Below are 27,962 nucleotides of genomic sequence, written 5' to 3'. Positions count from 1 at the left end.
GTTAATGTCACAAGGGGTCGACTTGGTTCCAGACACAGCTCCTCCCGAAGAGCACAAGTGTCCCTTTTCTGGAAGCCCACACGACGAGAGGTATTGTGTTCAATGTTGAGTCATGTACATAATACTGTATCAGACAAAAGCACTTTTATTAAACCAAAGAAAAACAAAGACATCTTGTTACCATAGGTCCCATTACAACTACAGAATTCTCATTTATCATACAGCCCTCACACAGGGCCTGATGCAGATGCTCACCCTGAAACCAAATGTTGTTAGGTTGACTCTTTTCTTAAAATGACAGGATCCTATGTGCATATTTCTGGAGCTATAAGTGCATTTATCCTATGGGCTTTCTACACTTGTGTCTTACAGGGTATGCTGCCAACTAGCTTCTGGTGTCAGCAGCACTGGAAGTGACACAGTGTGAGACTGCATGTGTATGTGACCCACTTGCAGCAGCAGCCTGCATATCAATGTAGCGGCCCTGTGCTACAGCGTAGGGTTGTTTCGGCAGGAGCGAGCAGCCACACCAGTATAATTAAGATCTCCTTTGGAAGTGACAGCAGAAATAGCAGGCATGTGGCAGAGTGAAGCTCTGCAGCTCAGCTGTTTCCTCTCAGAGCTGTCACTGGGAGAGCTCAGACGGGGGCGGAGGGGGGGGTCTGACAATCATATTTATAGCACACCCACATCGCTAAGTGATAGATGTCACCTTCGCTCTATTGCCCTAGGGCTCAGTGCTGCACCTCCTGCTGCGAACTAACAAGCTGCAAAGTGCTTTTCATGGGGAAACAAAAAGACAACAAACCACCAACACAAAACAAGACAAAATCAACACTGTTCTTTTTTTTCCTGCTTGCCATGCTAATGCATATCGCCAAATTAGTGCGCGTCTACACTTTCTGCAGAGGTTATTTTATGAAAATAAAGCGTTAAGACACAATCCTTCTCTCAAAATCTCAAAAAGTTTTGAGAAGTTATGACAAAGACCTGCACCAACAATGAACACTCACAGAAAAGCTCCTCGGGCCACCCGGCACTGCCAGCAAACATTGTTTTCTGACATTTTCAATCATTTGCTTTGACATGAAGAGCTTTTGATGAACAAAGGTTGAACTTTCTTAGGTGAAGTCATGGGAAAGTAATGCTATTCAGGTCGTGTTCATATCTGGGGTAAAACACGGAGTACAAACCTGGAACATTTCAGCTGTGTACTCAGCTAGCGTCATTTTAGCTGTTTCCAGTTCTTTGCTTTATATTACAAGTGTTCCCGAACAATGCAACCCATTTGCTCACTCCAGACAGATGTGTGTCCGACGCAGCACGGCTCACACGTCCCCAACATACACATGGATTTCCAAAGCTTTCTTGCTCCTGAAGGAAATGTGCTCTTCATGATCCAAAAGCAGGTACAATCTGTTTAAAGTTGCAAATGGCTTTAAGAGGTAGCAGTTCCGGGACAGGGAAATGAAATGCGTTCATACGACTATTTATCAAAACGACTGTAGAAAGCTAGCTTGATTTTATCTGGAGCTGGAGACCCTCGACCTACAGTTTGTATTGGAGCAAAAGGCCTTGGCATTACATCTGACTTGAGTCCCAGTCTCTGTGTCGCTTTTCCTGGAGGTTGGAGTGCTGTGTCCGTGCCAGGCCTGTGCTGCTGGCTACCGCTCAGAGCCTGGCTGACCCTGCTTTGGCAGAGGCCGACAGTCAGAGACTGAAATGGATCCCGTCAGAATGAATGTGTTGACATTGCTTTAATTCAGCTCGACACCAGACACCGACTGGCTGGACAGGGTGTTAACCTCATGGGTCTTCGTGTCCCCACGGCCTCCCTGGTTCAGTGCGGGGGCAGAGCCGAGCGTTTTAAATTTAGATTTAAATCAGAAAGAGGCTTTCAGCTTTTCCTCACTGCCCGAGCTGACTTTCTTTAACCTCGTGTGTTTCGGAAAACTGTTGCAACACATACAGTAGCAAGTTAGTCTGTTAATACCCTACAAATGAAGCGCCAATGATTGCTTATTATGTGCAGGAAGGATCATCATCAGGCTTATTTTCCGAAGGATCCCTGAGCAATCAGCAGGGCGAGATGTGTCATGTTTGTTCAGGGTCATGAATGCATGCTATGTTTAATGGCTGTCAGGCTGTAGAAGAGTTGGTGGGGTTTTTTTTTGTGATCTGTAACTGTCATAGTGCTGGAAAGGCAAGGGGAGCCTGGGAGGGGGACAGCAGAACTGGACTCAGTGCTCAGGCTGCGTGGAGAGGGGCTGAGCAGATAGCACAGTCCCCGCAGACACCAGACCACCGCGATGACAGGTGTCACCAACCGCAGCTCCTCAGCTCTGTCCTGTGAGGGAGGCGAGGACAAGCTCATGCTGGTGTCGATGAACGGGGCCTGGAGTACGACCATCCCAGGCTCAACCACCACCCCTCTGTCCTGCTGGGCCTGATGCTAGTCTCCACACTGTCATACAGTACACCCCCCAGGCTCAGCCTGTCCCAGGACAGCATGGGGTGATCATCTCTAAAGAAGATAAAATAAGATCACTTTATTAGCCATATACAATTTCTTGCATTTGGAATTTGTCTTTTCGCATACCCCAACTTGCTCTCCATAAGACACACAGAGAGGTAGAGAAGCTTGGGGTCAGAGCACAGGGTCAGCCATTTAAGGAACCACTGTACAAAATAACTGCTAAAACTAGTGCATAACTGCAAAGAATGGACTCTGGGAAGAAAACTGGCCTAGGATTCTGCTTCCTTCTAAACATGCCTATTTTCTCTTTGCACATGACACGCACAGACCATGACATTTTTTTTTTATGTCAGCCGTTCACTTCCAGAAATCTGTTGACAGTACGTGATACTGGGCCCCGTGTTAGCGGCGTTTTGACATTCTCCCCATCACAGGTTCATGTGAGACATCAGCAGAAAGTGCTGTCTGGATAAGGTTCCAGCCCATTAATAACCCGACGCTGAGCCGGATTAAAATATAGGATTGGGTTACGCTGCCTGGAAGGGACCCGCATTTACTTGGAAGGCGCAGCATATTAATTAGCATTCCTTTAATTGCAGACTCCGTGTGAATGTAAGCATATTTGGAGAGCTTGCATAGATGCAGTTGGGGCTCTGCTTCCTTCTAAGCCTGTGGACGGACTACTTCTCAACACCGAGGACCCCCGGCCCCATCCATCACTGTCTGCTCTTCACCCCTCGACAGCCGTGAGAATAACCGGCTGGTGCCGGGCCAGTCCCTGGATCCTGCTTCCCAGAAATCTGCCTGTGTCCGTCAAACTTAAAAGCAGCTGGCAGGCCTGCACACGAGGGTCATGTTAGCCTCAAGTGTGAAAATGAGATGCTCGTACAATAAATGCCATTTAACAGCAAACTCGTTAAGAGGTTTCCAGCCATGCCTGGCGATCTTTGGCTAAACAGCCTCATTAGCAGCAGGGGACCTAATATCAGCGTCCCGCTTCAACACTGTTAGACTTAGATTCGCTGGGGGCTGCAGTCCTGCCAGATTAAGAGGAGTTCTTAATAATAACATTATTGATTTTAGAGTGTGGAGATCTGTCGCGTCAAAACGAACACTCCCCAGAATACAGTATGGGGCAAAGGCTCCCCGTGTGTTCTCTAGAAATGATGCAGAACTGAGGAATTTCATTTCTCAAAACGTTTTGCGAAATGTCTCTCCTTGGACGAACAGCAACATCTCATCTGACCTATACCCGGGACATCTGGTGAGAGCAGGCTTGTCATATGACCAAGTCACATGTGCACAGGCAGGACATAACAGATCTGGGCAGACACAGGAGAGAGCGGATCGAAGAACAGAACAGAGAAGGATTTACGAGCAATTAAGAAAGAGCGTGTGGCAACAGTTAAACGCTTTAATCTGAGGGATTATTGTTCAAGGCTGAAAGTGAGAGAGGAGTGCATGTGTGTGTTTGTGTAATAACTGTTGTAAGGGATCCTCCCAGAATAAATTAGCCCTTTATTTTCTCCTTGTTTTATGTTGTATTTAAAACAAACAAACAGATGGAGGTAAGGAATTGTATCTCCGTGGCAAAACCAGCAACTTCCATCCAGGTGAAATTTAAATTTTTCAGAATTGTTGACTAAGCGGTTTTCTAGTTGTGCGCATCTCTAATATGCATATTTGGTCATAAGTATCATGTACATGGGCATCATGGTTTTGTTTATGTATATATATATGCTACTGTATGGTAATTTGTTCAAAATCTCAGTGATCATGCATCCAAAAGAAAAACTGTGGCTGACAAAGGCTCTGGGCGAGTCCAGTTCCACTGCCCAAGAGGACGAGCTCCGGGATAGCCTCATCTTCAGAACCTGAGCCTCGATCCTGAGCCACGTCCTGGGCTGCGATGCCAGGTCGCCTGGCCTTGGAGGGGAAGAGCAGGAGGGTGTGCCTCTTTCCAAAGGGTTGTCTTCCCCTCCAGGGACCGACTGCAGCTCTTTCCCTTTCTGACAGAGAGAGGCTGTGCCGTAAGAAAAGCTCAGCTCAGGGAGGCAGAGCTGGGGCTCGGGTAAAGAGCTGAGGGACACCAGCACGAGACTGCCTGCACCATTTGTTCAAATTGCTGAAGGCTTTTAAATTTTAATGGGAATAAACAAGCCGGGGCCCAGCTGTTAATCAGCAAGTAGAATGCAGAGTAGATTCTGCACCATTACTAGAAAGCGTTTTTTTTTTACTTAAAGAATTATTCATTCTCATTTTATGCAGAGACTGTGGGTGAAATAATTAGAGTTTTAAAATTCAGCTCAAGAAAGAGACTTGAATCACTTGTTGTGCAGGCAAATGGTGAAATTCCATCAACTGGATGCCCTGTTCTGCTCATAAAATGCTCTGTTATATACTTCAATGTCATCTGATCAGAATGAGTCCACCAGCAACATCACAAGACGCATTCAAGCTGAAATCAGATTAACGAGACAGATTAACCACACCAGACTAAATGAATTTATAAGGGGAAGATTAAACAACAGTAATAACATGTAAATGTTAGGTTTAGCTCAAAGCAAGGGAAGAAGTACCATACAGACAGTATACAGAGAAAGAGAGAAATTGAAAACTGATACTGCACCCAGCTAGTCCGTACATTTTACACCTTGAAAAATCCATCAAACACGGAACTTATCCTTTCATTTACTGAGCAATTACAATTACAAAAGTAGGAAATATAATTATTATCAGATATATTTAAACTCATTTTGATGATTCAACAACAGGTATTAGTCTAAGCTCTGAGGAGACCGTGTATGGTAGACTGCATACCAGCTATTAATTTCTCTAATTATTATATGTATCATGATTAAAGTCACATCTCAAGGTGCTGCACTGCTAGTTTAATTAATTTTTCTCTATTATTTTGAAAAGGAATGTTCAAGAGTTATTTCAAGCTGGAGAGGCTGCGGACATACAGGATCTCATGACTTGCTCTTCTTTTCCCAGGACTCACATTCCTGTGGTCCATTACTTTTACTTGCTCCCTCCCTCCTTTTCCTCACCTAAGCATCCCTTTTTGCCCCTTCCTTTTTCCCCCCTGTCCTCTAACCTCTACCCTCTTTCTGGTTGTCCCCCTCCTCTCCCTCGCTCAGCTGTGTGCGTCTGGTTCAGACGGGAGGCCAGCTGAAGAGCTCGCTGAAGAGCCCTGGAGAACCGCTGAGCAGCTCTCTCCCGCCACCTCCCAGGAAAGTGATTGAAACCACATCCACCTTAATGACAGACTGAATTAAAATGCTCCGCAACTGAAATATGATTAAAAGCCTCTCGTCTCCAAAAGACGTGCAATAATTTATTTATAATTTATTCTAATAGCCCCTGCCACTGACTCTAACTCCCCCCCCCCTCTCCACACACACACACCGATTGCATCCATACAGATTCACACAATCTGCCTCCCCTCCTCCTCCACCAGATCACACTGCTAGAATCTCTGATTTCTCACTACAGGAAATACAGGGGCATGCACAAAAGCTCGGCCTCCAAATGGATGCAGCTCAAATAACTGTCACGCTGGCCTGATGCATTCACACCGTCTCCGGGCGCAATCGCGCAATTTTCCAGGACCAACAAATCTCTGGGTCTGGAAACGAAATCAAGGAGATGTGTGTCAGGGAAATGAACGCTTCAGAAGCACGCTGCTTATTTGCATCTAACAGCCACTGGTCTGTCATTAAGCAATGATCAACATATAATATTAAGCGAGGCAATTTGGATACTCTGAAAGTAGAAATAATTAGGAAATGAATCGTGTACGACTGAGCCTGTCGTTATGAGACAGGAGGCTCCTTACAGCCCTCAGAGCTATGACTTTTTTACATAAGCTGTTTTAATTCTGTGTGTCAGGCTGGGCAAGTAATTAAAGGATGAAGTCTCTGAACTGTATGGGAAGTGTCACCCTCTGTCATTTTCTCTGTTTACCTTTGGCTTCCATACATCTATTTGCTCAGAGGTTATTACTGTCCTGGTGATGAACCCCATCTCCCCTCCTTCACTAAGTGCAATTTACTGTCAGTCCAGCATCCTGCAGACTGCACGACGTCACAGGCAGACACTGGCACTGCGGTTTCACAGGCACCTTGCTGCCTCTCTGTTCACATCCTTCCAAATTTCACACCTCAGCACACAGGATAGAAAAATAAAAAAAAACCAGCTGGACAGAAAGAAATATATGGATTTTTTTGTGTTGTATGGTGGGAGGGGAGAAAAACAGTGCAATGCTATCTACAACCTGCTAAATCACAACCTTCTATTCTCAATTCCATTTTCACAAATTCTTTATAAAACCGCTCACAAGTATTTATTATTTGATGTCGGCAACTGTAGACACGTCAGCTATAGCATCTGTACCTGCTGAAACTGGAGCTCATTAGTTTAATCTTCAAATCTAGTCGCTATTCCACTCGTCCATATAATGGATATACTGTATGGTACACCCACAGCTTTTTCTAAAACAAAATACCGCAGCTATTTTTAAAACAAAGATCTGCAGCTTTCTTTAACTTCTCCGTTTTTAGTTTTGTGAATATATGTGTGGATTGTACTATAAGATAAGAAGTCAGCAAATTATAGCTTTTTAATCCCAGGATTCAATTACTTCTGAGGCCTAGCGTTTTGTGTTTTTTTTAATTGCTTGGAGCAGGCTGGGCTTAGCTGGTTTGTAAATTATTCTAGCGCAGGGAATAATGAATCAAGTACTAACCTTGCACTCCAAGCAATTAGGTAAATCTGCCTGTTTGTTAGTCTGGCAGAAGTGAGGCATAAGATAAATACAACCTTTCTGCCATTGTATTGTTGTATAATTTCATTAGGTTCACGCTTTATCAATTTACTGTATTTGTAGGTAGCTTTTCTAAATTGCTTGTGCTTATTAATGCTCTTTAAAAAAGGATAGTTTATGAGCTGCACCAGGGCTATTTAGATTTGTATTTATTCTGCTTGCTTCCCACTGGAAAGGGCAGGTTTGTGTGTGCCTGTACTTGTTGTGGTGGTTTTAATCAGTGGATTCCCATCCAGAATTACTCCAGATCTCGAAAAATCTAGGAAAGAGAGGCTATGCTCTTGGATAGGACTGAACCTCATTTTTCTGTCTGTACTCTGTCCGTATGAACCCCCTCAGAGATAATATAATATGTATTATTCTCATTTCAAATCTGCCTCACAGCTGATGATGTTCTGTATAAGCCACAAGCAAAAAAAAGAATTAAAGCTATTATGCAAAAATGACAGAGACATAGAATGGTATATTAAGGTAATCATTTTAAAATGTTGTATTTTGACATGCTACAAATAAATTCTACTGGGGTGTGACTTCAGTACATGCTTGATGAGAAGAGAAACTCAGATGCAGTGGTCCTGCCCAGTAGAACAGGCAGTACAGAACTGCAAGACGGGGCTCAACCCCAGCAGTCTCAGCTGAGTCAAATGAGACAGCCCCTCAGTGAACATCAGCTCTTAATATTCCCCAATTTTAAAACCCTTTGTGCTATCCCCACAGAGAGAGTTTGATTTTAAGTATTAACAAGGGATCTGGAAGATGCACTTAAAAAAACGAGTAATAAAAGCAGCAAAACCATAAAACAGGTATGATAAATTATAAAGCTTTAAATAACACTTGCAGGCTTCATTAATCTGTTCTTTTCAAAGTGCATAAAACAGGCTGCACTTAAACATTTGTTCTTCTTGTACTTGTGTCCCCAAAGCCTTGTTACAAAATGAGTGTGCAGAGGTACCACGGACAGCGCACACTCTACACTGTAGGTGACCTTTCCAAATTACAGTCTGCTAGCCTACAGCAACAATGCTGTTGAATATCCCTTTATAACTGGCTGCATCCAGTGCTACAACCAGTCTTCATTCTCTTCTGTATATTGGTGAACTGTGATCACTAAATGGTTTTGTATCAGGAGCAAAAATCTCTAGAACACAGGCTAACATCCTATTACCGTAAACACCACAATAAACTTTCAAATTCACTCTCTACTTCTTTATATAAAAATGGTGATCACAGCAATTTGGCAATTTACATTTTTTCAAATGTACCATATATTATTTTTTTGCAATCGATCAGGCCAATAGCCTTTAGGCACACAAACATAAACCCCGTGTACTATAAGCACACAGTGCTTGGGCCAAAGTCTATCTTTGAGATCTACATATGAATGGCAGGAGTGTTCAACATGAGCAATATGAATAGGACACATGCTGCACATTTGGATGCAATAAATCACTGTTCTCAGGGCAGTCAGCGAAAGACAGTGTGCTATGATGTAATTCAAGCCAATGGTACAGTAAATGTCAGGTAATGTGCTTCTTTTTTTGTAGGCTAAAAGGAGAGAGCAATTCCTAACCAATTCGAGCATGAGGAATAAGCTATCTCTGGATTCAAAATGAGTCCTCCTTTTCTGTGACAGCACAGAGCAGAACAGCCCAGCCCCTGATTAGCACCACAGAAAAGTGAGACAGTCGTTAAGCAGAAACAAATGGCTTTCACTGCTGTCTGCCGCTGCTTGTAGCCCGGGCGCGTTGCTCTGAAATGTAATTAGAACACCCCCTCTTAATGACGGATTTGCACGCATGGGAGCAGAAGAAGAAAGGCAGCTCTTTACGAACTTGGTTTATTTCTGCCATCGCAGGAGCCTTTCACGGCAAAAACACAATTCGGTGCTGAGCTAACAAAGCCACTGGCAGAATCTGCACTTGAAAGAGCTTGTTTCTACCTCCGTAACCAGCAGGAGGGATTAAAAGTTAGTTGGCCATGTGCTAGTCTTTCATCTTTATTAGTCATGGAAGCCTCCTCAGAGACTATTCATGCCAGAAAGCAAGTGGTCAGAGTTGGGGTTAATGGGAAAGACCCTACACTGACACGACTCTAGGCACATTCCAGCTCAGGATGGTCCCAGCTAGGCGAGAAATTAGATCCACAGATGTCCTTGAATGCAAATTACAAGGGACTGTTAACAGTCGCTGTCTATGGATGAGAAATACTTTCAGGGGAAGATGTTTACTTCTATTTATTTTTAAGGGCCTGAGACACTAGAATCTCCATATTATGAAGGTTCTGTTATAATACAGTCTTGAATGCACTGCAAAAATGTCATTTCCTTTACTGTGAAGCAGAGATCTCTGCATTGCATAACGAGCATAGCTGGCTGAACACCCCACACAGCTTTAGAGGGAGGAAGCAAATATACACGTAAATGAAGAGCCCTCTCCTTTCTCTCCGTGTCCCAGTTCTGCAGGGGACTGTGCCGCTGCCGAGGCTGCAGCAGCGAGCAGGCAGTAGATGGTGCTAACAGCTTTGCAGCCACTCTAGTTTAGAGCCCCCTCATTCCCCCACAGTCCTGTCAGAGAGCTCAGCCTGTCAGCGGAGCGTGCTGTCATCTCTGAGCTGAGGAGAGCCATGCGGTCTGAAGGACAAGCCAGGTGTTCCCCGAGACTTCAAGCCTTTCTTTTCCAGAGTAAACCACGCCTACAACAATGTCCCCCCTGCACTTGAAAAACATGCACGCATGCAGCACAACACCTGCAGACCTGTCCCCTCAGTGTGTTCTGAGAAAATCTGTGGGGTCTTCTTAATTCAAATCTTTTGACATAACCTACACGTACGGGAGGGGGGGCTTCTGATTTATTTCAGCCACATTTGATCCCTATCAGCATTTTCTGCAAACACGTCTGATTTTCAACAGCTGACGTCAAGACAGGTGGGCAAGACGCATTTACAGCTCCTCCTCTGCACGAAACGAACACGGACAGGAAGGGAGGGAGGGAGCGAGAGTGAATGACCAGGCAGGAGAGGGAGAGGCCTGTGGAGGCTGGAGTTTTAAGAGTTTCAGGGAAATCTCGGGTTGAAACCCGGCACGCCATCACCAGCGAGCTGAGACAGGAGGCCCAGAAACTCCAAAATTGCAAGCGGACCCCCCTCCTTGGTCCCAGTTCCCTGTCTGTCTGTCTGGCCCAGCGCAGGGGGGCTGGCTCTGATGACCTGGCCTGTCTCCCCTCCTGCGCTGAGGCAGCGCGTCTGCCAGCTGAGACGTGGAGGCGGTGCGGCGTGCCTTCGTGTGTTTAATGACCATATCAGCCCCAGCCTGCAGCGCGAGGCGCTCATGTAGAACAGAAATGAAGCTCCTGCAACACTTCGGAGCGCCAACCATCTGCTCGACCGCCATGTACTAACAGCTCTGTCTAATTCTGAGCGTGCTTCTTGATGACGGATGTGCGCCTCACGCTGGCCATGCAGAAAGAGACAGTGGCAATCTGCGAGCTAAAATTAAACAGATTGATGTGCACTGGGGCAGTACATGAACTCCAGCCCCCGCTGCTGCATCTCTCCCTCACGCTCGGGCTCAGTCTTCTCACTGAAGAGCACCTTTCTCTCTCGTTCTGGCCCTTTTTTCTTTTAAATGCCGAGAGACTCCCTCCCCTGCGGGGGCTGCGCATGACTCGTCACGGCCTCCCCGCCGCGAGAACCCCCGGGGGTCAGCTTCGGCCGGCTGCCGGCTCGGTGACCTCACTCCTCCGCGTCACACACAGCCCTCAGCCGGACCTCCGGCCGCCGCGAGAGCGCACAACAGAAAAAGGCAGATAACCTGTTTCGGGGGCATAGCAATGAGCTTCTGAAATTTCCACTTCATCTTGTTCCTTTCAGGTTTGGCGGCGGCAAGCACCAGCTGAGCTTATAGACCCTATATTAGTATTATTGCTACCATAACAGCTGTCATCAATGACCAGAAGGCGACCGCAAGCAGCTTGTATCAAAAAGCTCAGATTCGTAGAAGGGATCGTTCTGGTGCTGGATCACTGCCGGCACTCAGGCAGAGCCTCGGCTGAGGGCTGAGGGCTGAGGTCATTAAGAGTCGGATGAGCAGGAAGGCCCACGCCAGTCTCCAGTGGCGCGTCTGCTCGGTCCTGGTCTCCAGAGCGCGGCGTGCGTGAGAACAGGCAGCGAGTGCGTCACAGCTCCGCAGAACAGAACCGAATCTGCAGTTGGCGCATCCCGTGACACTTTTGTGGCGATCGGTGTTTGTGTTTTTTTTCTCCTCCTTTCTTTAACAGATTGCACCAGGTGTTCCTTTCGGCGTCTTTCTGATTTGAATGCGTAACCCCCCACCACCACCACCACCACCTCCGGGAGTGCTCGGGGCTGTATATAACAGTAATTGGTTTCCTGCGGGTCGCCCTCTCTCTCTCTCTCTCTCCCTCCCCCATCAGTGCGATCACAAATACAACGGCAAGCCAAGCAGGGGACTTTCACTTGCCCTCCATCGCTGACTGCATGTGAGCGTCAGATCGAGCAGGTAACTGACAAGGCCGGTGCCACTTGCGAGCCAACTTTCTATGCAAATCGCAGCTTGTTGGATTGAGATCTTTCATTAGCTATGCTTCAGGGCTCTGGGGGATGTATTATCAGGTGCCGGGGTTGACAGTTTTCAAAAGCAGAATCAAACCTTTTTTGTTTTTCAAATGAAGCTTCTGAGCGAGGTTTTTTTTTTAAACCATCACTATCCAGGAGAAACAACCGGAACGAAGCAGGGTAACAATTTTGTGGAGGGGGTAACAAACTCGACGCGAATCCACGGCCGTCGCCGTTTGCAATTTATTTTTATTTTCATTTCCTGCGCGTCTCACGGCTTTGGCATTGCCACGCTTGTCACTAAGTCGGTGCAAATAAATGAGATTTATTTGCTCAGCTGATTCAAGATTTCTTCTTGCACTAGTAAAAGAAAACGTTACTGCCACAAACAGCTTTAATTAGTTTCGGTTCGTGTAACAGGTTTTTTTTTTTCTTACACTGAATAAGTCTTCAAAAAATCCTGACTGCAGAATTTTTTTTAAAAAAGAGAGTAGAAACAGCGCGGGCTTCCTTAACGAATCCAGCTCCTAACGAAAGGCAGGAGCAGTGCTGTCACACTAATTACACCCTGCTTTCCCCGATTCATATTCATAAAAAATAACTGTGATTGCTCTGAACGCGTTCAATAACGTCCTATACGGATAAAAAGGCCAATTATAATAAATCATTATAATCATTGACAAGCATTAGGAAGCGGCATTTGCTCGCAGTGCTGTTGTGTCCTATTAGCAACCGCTGCTGTTTTCTTCCATTCTTAATGCTTGACCAGTCAAGCCCGAAAAGATGTGACTATCTGTGTGATCGCAGCCTGCACACACAGCAGGAGGCCGACGGGGCTCACTGCCACCTGACTACATCTCCACACTGAGAGCAGCCCCACTGACAGGCTGCCATTGTGCTCCAGCACGCAGCCTAACCCACAACTCCAGCTCCTGTCATCCCGGCAGCGAGGTCCTAATTATAAGTGTTTATCCAAAACCGGGAGGTTTCGTTTCCGTTTTTTTTTCTTCTTTGTTTTTGGCCGTTGTTCTGAAAAAAGAATATCATACCTCCAGTTATGACTCATTTGGAGGACGCCGTAACCACGTGAGGATTCTAATTGCTGACGCTAATTGAATTACACGCAATTCACCTTGGTCTTTTCCGGGTGTTTTGGTTTTCCTTGTCTCGGAAGAGATTGGAGACGGCTGGGGACTCCACGCCTCGTGCCCGGTGTGACTTTGGTCAGCCCCCTCGCCACGGACGCTGGGTGGGACCATCCCTCCCAGCCTCACCGCTCCTTCAGTCAGTCGCGCGGGGGTTGGCCAGTGCCGGCACAAATATCCCGGGAGCAGAGTATTGCTGGAACTGGAAAAACTTGCAGCACGTCCGTGCAGGAAGGATTCCTGGACGATTGTCACCTGTGCTAGACTCTCCTGTGCTCTCTGCTGGGCTGATGATGGCTGTCCTTGCTTTGGGGTAGCTTGGGGTACTAGCGACTCTGCCAAGATCTAACGTGGGGACGCTTCAGTCCCCACAGACAGCGAAAGAAGCCCCGACACCTCAGCGATGCTGAACGCGGTTTCAACACTGAGATAAAGTGTCAGATCAAAAGGCAAGATGGGCGCTGCTCTTGCCGTCTACTAACGGTTAGAGGCACGCGGCCTCAGCTGAGCCCCTCGAGACGCAGACCCCCCTCCAGGAGAAGGGGTCAGAACACACACTGCGCTGCCCGGCTGCCGTGTGGGGCAGAGGGCGCCCCGCGCTGGGGTCTGGGGAGGCCTGGGGAGGCCTGGGGAGCCCTGGATTAGAACTGCGCTCAGTTCAGCTCCCTTTTGGCAGCGGGAGTGCAGCTGTTATTTACCGTTGACCTGCGTGCTACTCTCCTTCTCCCAAATAAGCCTCATCTCCTCCCGCTCCCGGCCGCAGGGATAATATTTATAGAGCTAGCTCTAATGATGCTTAATTTGAGGCTTTCTGGCCCCCTTCCATCCATTTTCTCTCTCTCTCTCCGCTCGCTCTGCTCTCCCTTTCCTCGGTCTCTGCTTCCGTCTCTCCCTCCCTCCCCGTTTTTTTTTTTCCTCCAATCCATTAGCCCTGGCTTTCAGGGCCCTTCCAGCAAAACGCATTTTCTCCATTTTCCCCTGGTACCGCCATCATGACTCATTCGATCATCCCGGGGGCTAATGTTTTTAATTCAATCGAAAGCAATCCATATCGGGCCTCGTCCCGGCGCGCTTCTCTGTTCTCAGTGAAATCGGCGTGAGCGCGAGGCTCCCTTTCCCCCCTCCTCCGGGCCCCGGGGGAGCCCGCCTGCGCGGCCTCGATAAGGGCAGCCGCGCAGGCCCCGCGCCCAGCTGCAGGCCGAACGAGGCGTTTACTCTCGCGGGTCTGGCGGCGGGGGGGGGGGACGAGGGCCGGCTGGTGCTGGCCGTTCCCGTTCCCCATGCCGGGGGGGGGTCGGGGCTCTTCACAGTTCACAACGCCTCGGTCCGGTCTGGGCCGCTCAAGGACGATCGGACACGGGCGAGACGGAGAGGGAGAGACGTGCCATATCCCCGTTCCAGCGATCACCCGACTCCCTCGATGTGTTTTCCGAATGAATAAAAGGCGGCGGGGTGGGGTGGGGGGCGAGAGGCGCGGTCTGTGGATCTTTAATGAGTACCACGGGGACCTCCGGCTGTCCGCTCCCTGCAGACCGCGCTACATCACTGTCACCGCCACCGGGGCTCCCACTTCATCTGAGATGGCGATCATTACAAGGATAAATACGCCTGCGTCCAGGGCTCGCCCGTCACCCACCCCCCGCCACCAGCCCTGCTCCGCGGGATGTTATCAGTGTACCAGGGTTAAAACCCCCACCCCCCCCTACATCCACATAAATGTTCACCCCAAATGTACCGCAGAGCAATTGCACCATTAATAAAACACCCAGCCCGTGCCACAGGACCGTGGGTTTGGAAGAAGAGAGAAGTCATGAACCGTAAGAGGGAGGCCTTAGTTGGTACAATAATTCACTGCAAAAAAAAAAACCTGCATGATGAGATTCACCTGCTTTCTAATGAGCAATTATTTCAGGCAAAGTGCATTTGGATTTGCCCTATAGGACGATGTGATTATCAGGGTCATCATCAGAGTATGAGTCTCTCTCTCTCTCTCTGGAGGCTTCTTCACAGATGAGCCCTGAGTTACAACACACTCATTGATTAAAGCCCCCTGCCAGAGGCATTGATTTGAAACTGCAGAGGTCCCAGGTGCACAAAAAGTCATTTCTGCTTGGCAGATTGCTAATGACAAGATCAAATGCATTGCACTTTCCAAAACAGGCTGCTGCCATATAGACTGCCCGCCAGCTCAATTCTCATCTTAATGATAATGACAGAACTTATCATTAACACATATATATTAAAATGGTAAACGCTTTGCTAATACAATCCGGTCTTCTTTTACTTGTAACTCAAGAACGCGATTTAAAAAGCACTCTTGGTACTTTTTCTGATGACACCTTTCTCATTTTAAAAACTATTATAATTTCAGGACAGACACAGAGTGGAATATTAAAATCTCTACTAACACACTTTGTCCAGGGACCCCTATCAACAAGGAATTCGAACACTACAGCAAATCACATCAGAGCAGTATGACAAACCAGGATTAAATCAACTCCTGTCTCCCAAAAGTAAATCATTTAAAAACGTGCTGGACGGCTTTAAATCTAGGAACTGCAATTCACAGCATTTATAATAAAACATACTATTAACACAGAATTATATCCTCTTTCAGTCGCTGTTGATCATAATTATTACCATTCACTTGACAGGAGCTCTTATGCAAAGTGACTTACAAAGTGCTATAATAAGCAAAACAAAAGTTGACTACAGTATTAGTTTATTTATTTGGATGGGGTTCTTATCCAAAGCACTTACTTTTGTTTGGTCTAAGTGAAGTGCCCTTCTCAAAGGACCAGACGCCATGCCCCCACTGGGATTTGAACCCGTGGCCTCCCCATTACAAGCCCAGAGCTCTGACTGCTATTCCACACTGCCGTCTCATTGTGAGAATATCTCAAAGGCCACTGATGTCAGCCACAATCATCCGCCCATCCATTTCCTAACTTTGTTATGCAATATAGTGTCGTGGGGGGGGAGAGTTTATCCTGGAAAGCAAAGGGCAGAGGATGGGGTACAGCCAGGACAGAACGCCACAGACGTGCCCACACTCATACCAGGGACAGATTTACCAGATGAAAACCAGAGCACCTGGAGGAAATCCACACAAACGCAGGGAGAACATGCAAACTCCACACAGACAGCACCCCAGTCCAGAGTTTTTACCTCAGCCAGCGCTGTGAGGCAGCAATGCTAACCACAGCCTCGCCATGCAGCCCTGTATTGAAACATTTTCAATGGGTTGCTCAACCACCGGGGACCAGACAAGTACGAGACAGCGGCCAGATTCTTTAAAAACAGATAGCCTGCCTGCCCTGCGGAGACCAGCAGGGGCAGGAAAGAGTTAACCCCTGCCCTTGTCTGAAGCTTTCGGGCCTGCCAGCAAGATCCTTTCCCTCTCTCTGCCTCTCTCTGTTCCTTAAGAAAGATCGCGCCCGGCCACGCAGATGAAAGATAATAGTCTGCCTTTGACTCCTCCATTGATATGAAAATAGGATTGTGAATTATTCACTTTGGTCTCAAAGGTTAGTTGAAGGGTATTACGGGGCTGCAGCAGGGTAGTCGTGGGGAGGCAGGGATACCAAATGCAATTCATACATTTCCTCCTCCATCTTGCTGGATAGGTCCGAAAGATTACAATCCGCAGGTTGTATAATGGAGCCGTCACCACGGACAAAGCCGAAGTAAACCCCCGAGACCACGAATCAAAGAAGCTGGGCTGGTTTGAATAATTCATGGTGCGCTCTGACTCCCACGCTCACAGATTACATGAGGGGTTTTCATTAGAGCAGCCCTATAATATCTAAAAAAAGCTTTAAAATAACAGATATTTCAGATCCAAGAGAAATTATCATAAGCTTTCTGGGGGGCTTATTTGTACTTAAATTGTGCTTGAGTGGTGACCTGCCTGTCACAGTAATAATGTATGAAGGATTAAAATGCAATAGCGTCAACCACAAGAGGCTCTCGTTCAGATCCTAACGATGGCTGTGTGACGACTGTTGCTCTTGACTTGCACACATTCACTTCAAATAAGATACTTAATACTGCAGGAGTTTTGTTTAGCTCATGTATTAATGCAGAAGGGTTTCTGGCTGTGATGTAGCTCAGTGTATGTATAGTACTAGAGACTACTCACTAGAACAGGGAAACCATTAACACTCCCCTTGCAATGCAGTTGGATCCAGTTCAGGTTTTGAAATGAGCTCCTTTTTTTTTTTTACCAATGCCAGGTGCTGGTCACCTCACAGAGGGGATGCGAGGCAGCAAAAATTCTATCAGAACTCATAGATTTTTGAAATAATAGCAGGACAAAATTTCCAAGGGTCTGCAGCTCATCTTCACCTGAAATGGATCGAATCACTCTGCAAAGGGAGTTCCCTTTGTTTCCCTGCTGAAGTGCAATCTGCTTCCAGGTCTCTCTGCTGGATCACAGACAGACACTTGTGTGCAAAGGGTTCGTCTTTAGTCATAGGGTGAAAGCTTGCTTGCTTGAGGCACGCTGAGCTTCTGACGAACAACATGTCTTTAATGACAGGCTTCAGGGCTCTCCTGTTCTCAGCTGTGCAGCATCAGATATAATAATAATAATAATAATAATTGCTTACACTTATATAGCGCTTTTTCTGGACACTCCACTCAAAGCGCTTTACAGGTAATGGGGACTCCCCTCCGCCACCACCAATGTGCAGCATCCACCTGGATGATGCGACGGCAGCCATAGTGCGCCAGAACGCTCACCACACATCAGCTATCAGTGGGGAGGAGAGCAGAGTAATGAAGCCAATTCACAGAGGGGGATTGTTAGGAGGCCATGATTGATAACAGCCGATGGGGAAATTTGGCCAGGATGCCGGGGTTACACCCCTACTCTTTTCGAGAAACACCCTGGGATTTTTAATGACCCCAGAGAGTCAGGACCTCGGTTTTACGTCTCATCCGAAGGACGGCGCCTGTTTACAGTATAGTGTCCCCGTCACTACACTGGGGCATTAGGACCCACATGAGCCGCAGGGTGAGCGCCCCCTGCTGGCCCCCCTAACGCCTCTTCCAGCAGCAACCTTAGTTTTTCCCAGGAGGTCTCCCATCCAGGTACTGACCAGGCTCACACCTGCTTAGCTTCAGTGGGTTGCCAGTTGTGAGTTGCAGGGTGATATGGCTGCTGGCCAGATATGGAGCTGTGTACAAGTGGGCACTCTCCCACCTCTCTCCCAATAAAACACTGGTCTTTCTTACATAAAACAGAGGCGGACAGAAGTTGTAAATACTGTAAGTGATGGAAGCAGATCTGTTTATAACCGTGCCACTGCTTCCAGAGACCACAGAACACTACTTGCCAGACTGACACCCTGACACCCCAGATCGCAGGCACCACTCTCCAGGCAGGAGCTAGGGGTCACAGAGAAAGCTTTGTCCCAGCTGAAGAAACACATGTTCTCTCTGATCTGTCAAAGCCCTTGCTGCGCTCCAAACTGTAGGAATAAGGATGTTTTTTCTTTCACTTTTAAGAGGTAAGGGAGACCTTTTTTATTTTAGATAGAATTGATCTGTTTGATCCCAGTCTTATTTCACACTGGGTTCAGCGCATAGAAGGCAAGGGAGCAGATGGAGAAACCCCTTAAGTGTACAGGGGATTGAGCTACAGGCTCGATATCTTTAAATAGTCAGAAGACAGTGTGCTGCACGCCCTGTGCTCTGCCCTCTCAAACAGTGAGAACAGCGAGGTTAATCCTCACCCAAACAGGGAAATCAGGTCTGCTTTTGTGTCTGCCTTTCCATTGCGTCGCACACGCTTTCAATTAAGTATCGTGTTTTGACGACGTCTCCAAAGCGAATTGCTTTTTCAGTGTACGAGCCGGTAACACCTTGGGGGTGAATAAAGATGCTCCTGGTAGCCTGTCAAATCCAATAAAAATGGGACATGGGCTTGCTCCTCGCTGTTCCCGCTATCACATGACAGCCGATTATTTATTCATCGTGCTCATTCAGTCAGAACGGAGACATTACCTCTCGGTTTTGGCACCGGTGTCGCCCATTGAGGGGGGGGAGGTCATGTGATCTGGGCACAGTGGTGTTTTCCTGTGATGTCAGCTCCTCCGCACAGCCCGGAAGGAGAGGAGTGAGCTCACAGCTCTCCCCTTTCCCCCCCCGAGTTGACAGCACTGCGGTGGGGACGTCCATACACAGCCCGCCCGTCTGCCCCTGCGCCGACTTCATTTTTCTTATGCGTTTTGCTCATCTCATGAATCTCTGCAATCAGCCACACCTTCCTCTACATCCCTGCTGCCCTGCGTTTGATTGCATTTTGATTGCCTTGTTTATCATGGTGAATCCATGGCATTTTTCCATTGGCACGTCCATTACTACTGCTATTACCGCCACTACGGAATATGGGATATTAAAGTGGGACCCCAACTGAACATAAGGGGCTTATCAATATGTCCTCCCCCAAAACACGCTGTATATTCTGTATGCTCAGTTCTTGGCTTGAGCATCAGTGACAGGACTTGGCGCCTCAGGGCCAAGTGATCAAGCACTGGTGTGTTTGTGTCTGCTCCATGTGGTGCTTGGTGTAGGGGTCACATACATGTTCCATTTGCAGCAATGTCAGGAACCAGTACATGTGCTCAGTTTTCATTTTGCTTCCTAGCTCTTGCATGGGTCTATTCAGCAATTCCCTTTACCATGCTAACCTCCCCCCCCGCCACACACACACACAGAAAACCACACTCTCAGGGGCTAAGTGTTTGGCAGGACATTGCTTGCGTAAAGAGTTCTTCACCTGGTGCCTGTAAACGTTTTAACCGTGGCTGTAAATACAAGTGTCTAATGGCTTTTAATTTAAATTTACAGGGCTTTTTAAAGCCTGTTAAGCTGGAGAGCCCAAGAGCCACAGCTCTGAGTACGCAGGGTAATTAGTGTTTCTGAAATTTGAGCAGTTATTTAAAAATCAATGCCTTGTCATTATACTCAGGGATTATTCCCTGGGAGCTCAAGGTATTGATTTGTTCATGTGCTTACTGGTTATTGACCAGACCAGTAATTTGCTGCTAAACTACATGATGTATTGCACAGAGGTGGGGGGGGGGGCTGCTTTCTGATAATGGCTTCTGGCTATTATTATTCCATTACTCAGAAGGTACTCCTGGAGCAGCAGCTGTGTGGAAAGTAAGAGACAGTTTGAAAGAGAACTTTGAGGGCCTGATTCTATTGTCAGGCCTCAATTTCCTCAAGGTGAACACAAAGAGCTGAACACACGCTGTCCTTCAAAGACTCAGTCGGGGGGGGGGGGAAGGACTCAGTCCCACGTACTTCCTGCACTCTGAAATAGCACTTTACTCTAAAGAGCTCGTGTACAAAGTAGGGAAGACGTGGGAGGAGGTTCAATTCCAGTTTTACTTTCCGACTTCCCAATGCATGGCACAAAAGGATCTCTAAATCGAGTCAGATTCCTCTAGTCAGTGGTTCTTGACCCGTACTGCAGCTACACCGCTTTTGTTCTCAAAACATGCTCGCAACCTCTGATAGAATATTATTGAAGTCAAATTCAGAAAACGAAAAAAATTACACTTTTCTCAAGTTGATCATAAAATACCTAGTTTTGGTGAAAGAAAGCAGTTGTACTGCCATGCCTGAGCTTAATTTGTGTTTTCGGTCGTTTACATTCAAAAGAAAACTGGCATGACCGCCCCAGGTTAAGAACATTATTCAAAAGAAATAAAAATGCTTTCTGATGCAAAATTACCAGAACCAAATGCAATCTACTCATGACTACAAGCCCGAGTGCTTCGACTATGGATTTCTTGCAGGTAAATGAACACCTGGGTATTTCTTCATGGTAAGTGCATCTCTGTTTTATCTAGAGACTTCTTCCTCTTCACAGTCACCTGAGGGTCACACCCCTGGCCAGAATTTCGGGGTACTTGCCTTTTTTCTGATACTGTGTACGTTCTTTTGTGATTTGGGGGCCGTACAAGTAAAGCGAATGTCACACTACACGACTTTTCCTAGCGTTTTTCAGTCGTAGCCTCATTTACATAATCGTAAGAAAATCACAGCGAGTTGTAGAGAGTCGCAGCGCGCTCCCGTTACCGTCAGTTGTGTAGTGTGACACCCCCCAGCGCTCTTAACAGCCCCTACGACTCTCTGCGACTCGCTACAATAAAATCAAACTGATTTGATTTTCTCGTGGCGAGTCTCAAGTCGTAGGGGTGGGCTCTTGTGTCTGCGACAGTCAACAGCCAATGAGCGCTCAGCCGGGAGTACAATGCAGCTGCAAGGAAAGAAGGAAAGCAAGTGTTTTGGACTGTGCAAATGGAGGAGAGGCTCGTCCAACTTTGGAGCCAGCACAGATGTCTGTTCGATGTCTCTTGTTTGTCATTTCGTGTTTGTTGTTTGTTTACTAGGGGCGGATCTGCGCCTGTGACTGGAAGGTTGCCGGTTCAAATCCCGCGGCCGGCAGAGGAATCCTACTCCGTTGGGCCCCTGAGCAAGGCCCTTAACCCCAACTGCTCCAGGGGCGCTGTACAATGGCAGACCCTGCACTCTGACCCCAAGCTTCTTTCCCTGTCTGTGTGTCTGTGTCTCCATGGAGAAAAGCTGGGGTATGCGAAAAGACGAATTCCTAATGCAAGAAATTGTATAGGGCTAATAATAATTGTATAGGTGCTCCTCCTCTTATTCCGGTGTACTCCACGTTGATTGGCTCCCAAAATGAGGCGACCTCGCGGTACTTTCGCGGCACAACGCGAGATGTGGAACCACGATGAAAAGTCGTGGGGGAATCGTGTAATGAGTCACCCCCTGCGATTCCTAGTCATATAATTTGACACCCTCTAGGACAGAAAAGGCAGCGAGGTTTGCATGTCATTAAATTTGACATGCTCTCCGACAAGACGTCGTGTAGAGAGAGATCACAATTTCTTGTATTAGGAATTTGTCTTTTTGCGTACCCCAACTTGCTCTCCATAAGACACACAGACACAAAGACAGGGAGAGAAGCTTGGGGCCAGAGCACAGTGTCAGCCATTTATATGGCGCAGGGTAAGCCATTTATACCGCAGGGGCGGTGTGGTTTGAGGTGTTCTGTCTCTGCTACACATACACACATCTCCATGTGATAAACACTTTGTCTCCCGGTCCATTATTCTATTGATTAATATCTTCGCACTGTGCTGCATTTCTAATGGAGCGATTTCCCCGTGCATGTGGAAATACAGCAGAAACCTCTTCAACACCGAATCTTTATAACGCTCATCAGTAACCGGCAGCTAAATGTGATTCACAACTCTACAAATATTGACGCTTGTTTCAAAAGGGCTGATTTCAGAACTACAGCCTAGTGTGAAAAACATTTGATTACCTAATCCTCTCATTTAAAGAGTTCAAATCCTCCTCTGCCTATGAACAGTATGAAGTCATTATTTGCTAGAAATCACAACGGTGAGTTCTAGCACCGCCGATATGAGTGAAACTGCCCTTTCTTCTGATGCCACTCATCTGTACAGTCACCTTTCACACCAAGTAGAAATCACTAAGTAAACAAGAAAGAATAAATTTAGCTTCAAGCGTTTGAAGACACCACCGATTAGAAAACCAACGTTAGAATGGGTCGTGCATTATAGCAAAACCCGACTCCTGAATAAAATTTCATTTTAATGTTAAGAACCTCTTTTGTAAGGCAAACTGTCATCTCTTTAAAAAGAGGTGCCTTGTTAATAGGAATAATCCCTTCACGTTTCCCTGTAGAAAAAAAAATATCAAAAAGGCGAACCTCCAAAGAGCAGGATAATTGCTGCTGAGATCTCTCACGTGGCCTCGAGCGCCGGGCAGACAAGCTAAGGACGGAGAAGCCCGGCCGAACGCCTGCGCTTTCTCGAAAGGATTCTGTGACCGGAGTCGCTAATGAGGGGTGGAGGGGAGGAGGGGGTGAACAGGGAGAGGAGGAGAAGGAGAGAGAAAAAGAGAGGGAGGGAGTGCACGAGAGAGAGCGGATTAAAAAATAGGAGCAATGGAGGGAGAGAGACAGAAAAAAACCCCGTCAGCCTCTGTTTTCACCCCCTGAACAGATACTACCAGGAGGGCCAGTAATAAATTATGGTGGTGATTGGGTCCACTGGAAACAGACTCTCTAAGGAGCAGCACGTAAGTTAGCTGACTGCTCACTGCACTAAAACATCAAAAGGGCTGTTAGTCTTCCAGCCTGCTTTAGTAAATGTAGCATGAATGATCATTTGCATAATTGAGGTTTATATACACAAGCTTAATGGCAGTTTGATGGATCAGTTCCTGAAGATGTCTGTCGTACGTTAGGTGTTTTTTACAGCAGTTCCGTTGAAGCCAGATAGGAACTTCCCCGGGCGGGAGGTAGAGGAGTTGGGAATTTCTCTTCCCGCAGGAGGGCGACTCTCTGCACCCCACAGCTCACTGGGGTTTCCCACCTGCCAGCTGACCGAGCTCGAGGACCGCAGTGCTTCTGCTCACAGAGGCCCAAACACAGCAGGGTGAAAACTGCCGCTGACCACCCCACACGGAAGATACGGAGGGCAAAACGGAGACCAACAAAATGGACAGGGGTCAGTGCAAAACAGTCTTGCAGCCCTGGGGTCCTGCTGTTTTGTGCTAATTCTTTACACGTATACAGTGCTTTTCTGGATACTCCACTCAAAGTGCTTTATAGGTAATGGAGATACAACCACCACCAGTGTGCAGCCCCACCTGGATGATGCAATGGCAGCCATAGTGCACCAGTACGCTCACCACACACCAGCTATCAGTGCGGAGAAGAACAGTGATGAAGCCAATTGATAGACTGGGATTATTAGTGAATATTAGTAGGCCACGATTAGTAAAGGTCAGGGGAAAATTTGGCCAGGACACCAGGGTTACACCCCTACTCTTCTCTAGAAACCCCCTGGTATTTTTAATGACCACAGAGAGTCAGGTGCTCGGTTTTACGATTTATTTGAAGGATGGCCCCTTTCTACAGTACAGTGTCCCCGTCACTATACTGGGGCATTAGGACCCACACAGACCACAGGGTGAGCGCCCCCTGCTGTCCCCACTAACACCTCTTCCAGCAGCAACCTTAGTTTTTCCCAGGAGGTCTCCCATCCAGGTACTGGGCAGGCTCACACCGGCTGAGCTCCAGTGGGCTGCCAGTTGTGAGTGGCAGAGTGTTATAGCTGAATACCACGACGAGGACCCAGCAGCTGGACCTCGGCGGGGGCATCCTGGGAAGACGCTTCCTGGAGCTGCCATGGCTGGGGTCCGAAGCCGCAGCTCCACTCCGGCTTTTCCACAGTTCCCCCTTTGCCCCGCGGAACCCGCCCCCAGCCCCCTGCCCTCCTCCGTTAATGACTGGCACCCCGCAGTGCCTTTGTGTGCCAGTCCCAGAGTCCCAGGGGTGGCTGGAGCCCCACCCCTGTCAGAACTGCCGACGCCGGGATCGTTTTACTGAAGGGGGGTGTAGAGGAGGGGAAAACCTGCTGTTCTTTTTGTTTGGCTTTTTCACGCTTCTTAATGGCTGCTGAGGAATGCCCCAGGGCTCAGCCACAGACACACACACAGAGAGGCCAGGCTTGCCCCCCTTCCCCCCACACCAGTTCCAGGGGCAGGGTTGTCACGGTGATGACCCGCCCCGCGTGGCGTGGAGTCAGGCAGTGATGGCCCAGTCTAATTTGTAATTGGAAAATAAATAGGGCTGTTATTTCACTCTTCTGCCACTCTCCCATCACCAACACACACACCCTCAAGTCTGATTAGCATCTGGGGGCATGCTGGCTGTCCCCTGACACACACCCAAGACTGCACTTGTGCTTTTTCAGGAAGGAGCATTTGGAACATGGCGGAGATGAGCTTTCACTCTGACCTATGTGATTGTAATGGCAACATTCAAGCTCAGACTGCTGCTGGGTGACCATCTGCAGGGGGGACAGGGCGGGACGACGGGGCGATAGCTTGGACAACGGCTGTGCAGATGTGCACATGATCGGAGATCGCAGCTGTCTGGCATTTGCATGCCTCCAGGGGAACCAGTACACCAGCCACTCAGCGGTAAGAAAGAAACACTTTACAGACAGGCTATTTAAATCACCAGACCTGAAGCTGGAGGAGTCCCCTGCTGCCACATAGTTAATCATCAACAGGCCTACAGGAAGACATCCTCCGTGCCTAGTCGGGGACAGCTACTTATTGTACTGCAGCTCTACATGGCCCAGAGTAGGGCAGAACCCCAAGGAAAAGAAGGCTTAAAACAGGACGTGGTGAAAATTGATAACCTCTCCCCTTAAAAAGTGCAGTGCAATATTTTATAGTTTTTAACTGCTTGCAATGCTGGCAGCCTCCCCACCCATCCATTTTCTAAATGCTTGATGCGATGCAGTGTCGCAGGGCAGCCACTGCCTCTCAGCAAGCAACAGGGGCAAGAGAGGGTACACCATGGCAGGGCAAACACACTCAGACCAGGGGCAATTTACCCTGAAGCCAACTAACTTACCAGTATGTCTTTGGACTGTGGCAGGAAACTGGAGTGCCTGCAGGAAACGGACTCGAATGGTGTTGTCAGTGTCGTGTGTTGGTATACGAACTCCAGGCAGACAGCACCCCAGGTCTGGAATTGAACCCCTGTGCCAATGCTCTGTCTGCATCAGGATCTGAAAACTCCAAACGTTGCTTTCTGTATTGAAATTCTGCGATCCACAGAACACCGATTTGTATTCTTCAGTTTGTCAAACAAGGCCCAGGCAGAGACGAGCGGAGATCCACCCCAGCCTCTCTGACACACCTTCCCAGAGAAAACGGACGCTTGTGCTATTCCTCTTAAAAACAAAATTTTCCACAGAAAACATCAGTACCCAGTGGCAGTGGCAGCCACCGCCACTAAACTATGTGGCAGAGGTTTTGGAAATCATGGAGAAGAAAGCTTCATTTTCCTTTCGCCAGCTGTGCACTCAGTGTGGTCACCTTCCCTCACTCAGCCCCTAGGCTCAAGCTCAGCTAATTAGTTTTTTGACACATGTGAAAACAGCATTAGCGAGCCTGTGCCTCCGATCACAGCACAGGGGCAGCCTTCCTCTGCCAGGGGACATTAAAGAGAGGATGACTTAAGAACACGAGCTGCCACACCACAGACTGGAAAAGAAAAACAGAAACGCTGGAAGAAATCAACAAGCAGTTGCAGGTTCGTCCCTTTGCTCATCTGTTCCAGTTCTCCATTTTTAAATTGCCAGTTTTTAGACCCAGGGACGCTGTGAGAACTTCAGGTGTTGTGAAGCTGACAGTTATGCAAAATCATTTTTTTTTTTTGCCAGTGTGCATTCAAGTCCACATCTGTCAAAATTTGCCTGGCTTGATCTTACAGCTCAGGCTCATTCCCTTGTAACCCACTGTACATCCAGACATCCAGATCATGTAAATTTGTCAGTCCTACCTGTTTACTCTGCGCTCCAACCATCGAGTGTCACAGGGGAGAGAGAAGCCAGTGCTGTCGGCGTGTGCCCCCATGCTGCACTGCTGGCAGGGGGCGCTAGCACAAAGCCTTCTCTCCAACCGCTGCTCCCACATCTCCATCTACAGCAGGGTGCGAGTCACTACAGAGAAACAAAGCACTTGTCAGCAAGCACAGCCATGTGCAGATAGGCCACTAGCCCTGGCAATAAAGAGGGAGGCTCTGCAGGAAGACACGCATCGTCCTATGCATGACAATTTTACTATGTGGTCTCAATCTCCGAGATCCAGTCCCGACATGTAATTCATAACTCATTCCCACTGAATTTGGAGAAGCAATGTCCTGACATAGACAGCTTATTTCACAGATGTCCAGGATAGTCTGTCTTCACCTGCAGAGCTCAGGGAGTCAAAAGAACACCTATAACTTTGTGAGTGAAGCCAGGCAGTATATTGTTTTATTCTCTAACCAATCCTTCTATGCAAAAGTGGAAATGGACTTTAGAAAAGCAACATGCAGAGCAACACTTTTCATTAGCAAATCGATGCATGCTACTTCCACACTAGGTCCGCTTTGGTTTCCTGGGATTACAGATACACTAGCGCTTCCAAAGAGGTTAAATATGGCGAAAACAGTGTTTACCAACATTTTCAGTACATTTCGGTAAGACAAATTCACGACACCACCACTTTTTCAGCTGAATTGATTGTTTATAAAGTTCACCCTTTCGAGGGTGAAGGTCTACCTAGAGCAGTTCAAACGACTGATCCAGGGGAAGAACCACTCTTAAAGCTTGCTTTCTCTTTTACGTGTTTAACGTGTTGAAAATTCTGTCTTCCAGAGATATGTTCCTGGAAACGGCAAGAGTACAGCAATAGTGTGGTCAAATCCCGTATGGTGATATTCAGCCTCCGCCACAATAAGCTAAAACGGACCCGCCCGAAGTTCAGCTTGATTGTGCGATTGGCCGTAAATCTGCGTATTCCTCTTTCTTTTTGCGACGAATCGCAAGAACGTGAACTAAACATTTTCATTGTCTTCCTACGAAAGCTGTGCGCACCTTATCTCTACTTACCTCATTTAACCTTTTTCTCAAATGCAATTGTAATGTACCCCGATGATTTTATATATACTCTCGTATGTATTGTGTATATTATTGTTGTAATAAGAAACATAGTATTCCTGAAGATTCCTGAAGACTAAATCAGTGGAATAAAATCAACCCAAAAAAGTAAATACTATTTATTTGACTAAATCTTCTGCTTATTTGTTGAGTCATCTTTTGCGAACAACCAAAAACTAGTTTCTATGGTCACTAGCAAAACCCGTTACGTCATTTCCATCTTTTAGGCCACCTGTGTTTAAACGTTCTCGTTTTAAAACAGATCCGTAGTTCGCCTTTACATTACCTGACGATATCGTTCATAATTTGCAATTTTGGTTCGATTGAATCTTATTCAAACATTAAATAATGTGTTTGATTTACTCCAA

General features: G+C 47.3%; 1 long non-coding RNA gene across 1 annotated transcript; it reads right to left on the bottom strand.

Moving 5' to 3' along the window:
* Nucleotides 1-136: 136 nt before the first annotated feature.
* Nucleotides 137-27,766, bottom strand: LOC148659176 (uncharacterized). The gene is made up of 3 exons (XR_015940345.1): nt 27,547-27,766; nt 26,454-26,613; nt 137-2,524 (listed from the first exon to the last, which is right to left on the bottom strand). It is a non-coding gene; the product is annotated as an uncharacterized LOC148659176 (long non-coding RNA).
* Between the last annotated feature and the right edge of the window lie 196 nt (nt 27,767-27,962).

This window comes from Lepisosteus platostomus, chromosome 7 (assembly GCF_059453375.1).
Source record: "Lepisosteus platostomus isolate fLepPlt1 chromosome 7, fLepPlt1.hap1, whole genome shotgun sequence".
Classification (NCBI taxonomy): domain Eukaryota; kingdom Metazoa; phylum Chordata; class Actinopteri; order Semionotiformes; family Lepisosteidae; genus Lepisosteus; species Lepisosteus platostomus.
This window is presented reverse-complemented; position numbering and strand designations above follow the sequence as displayed.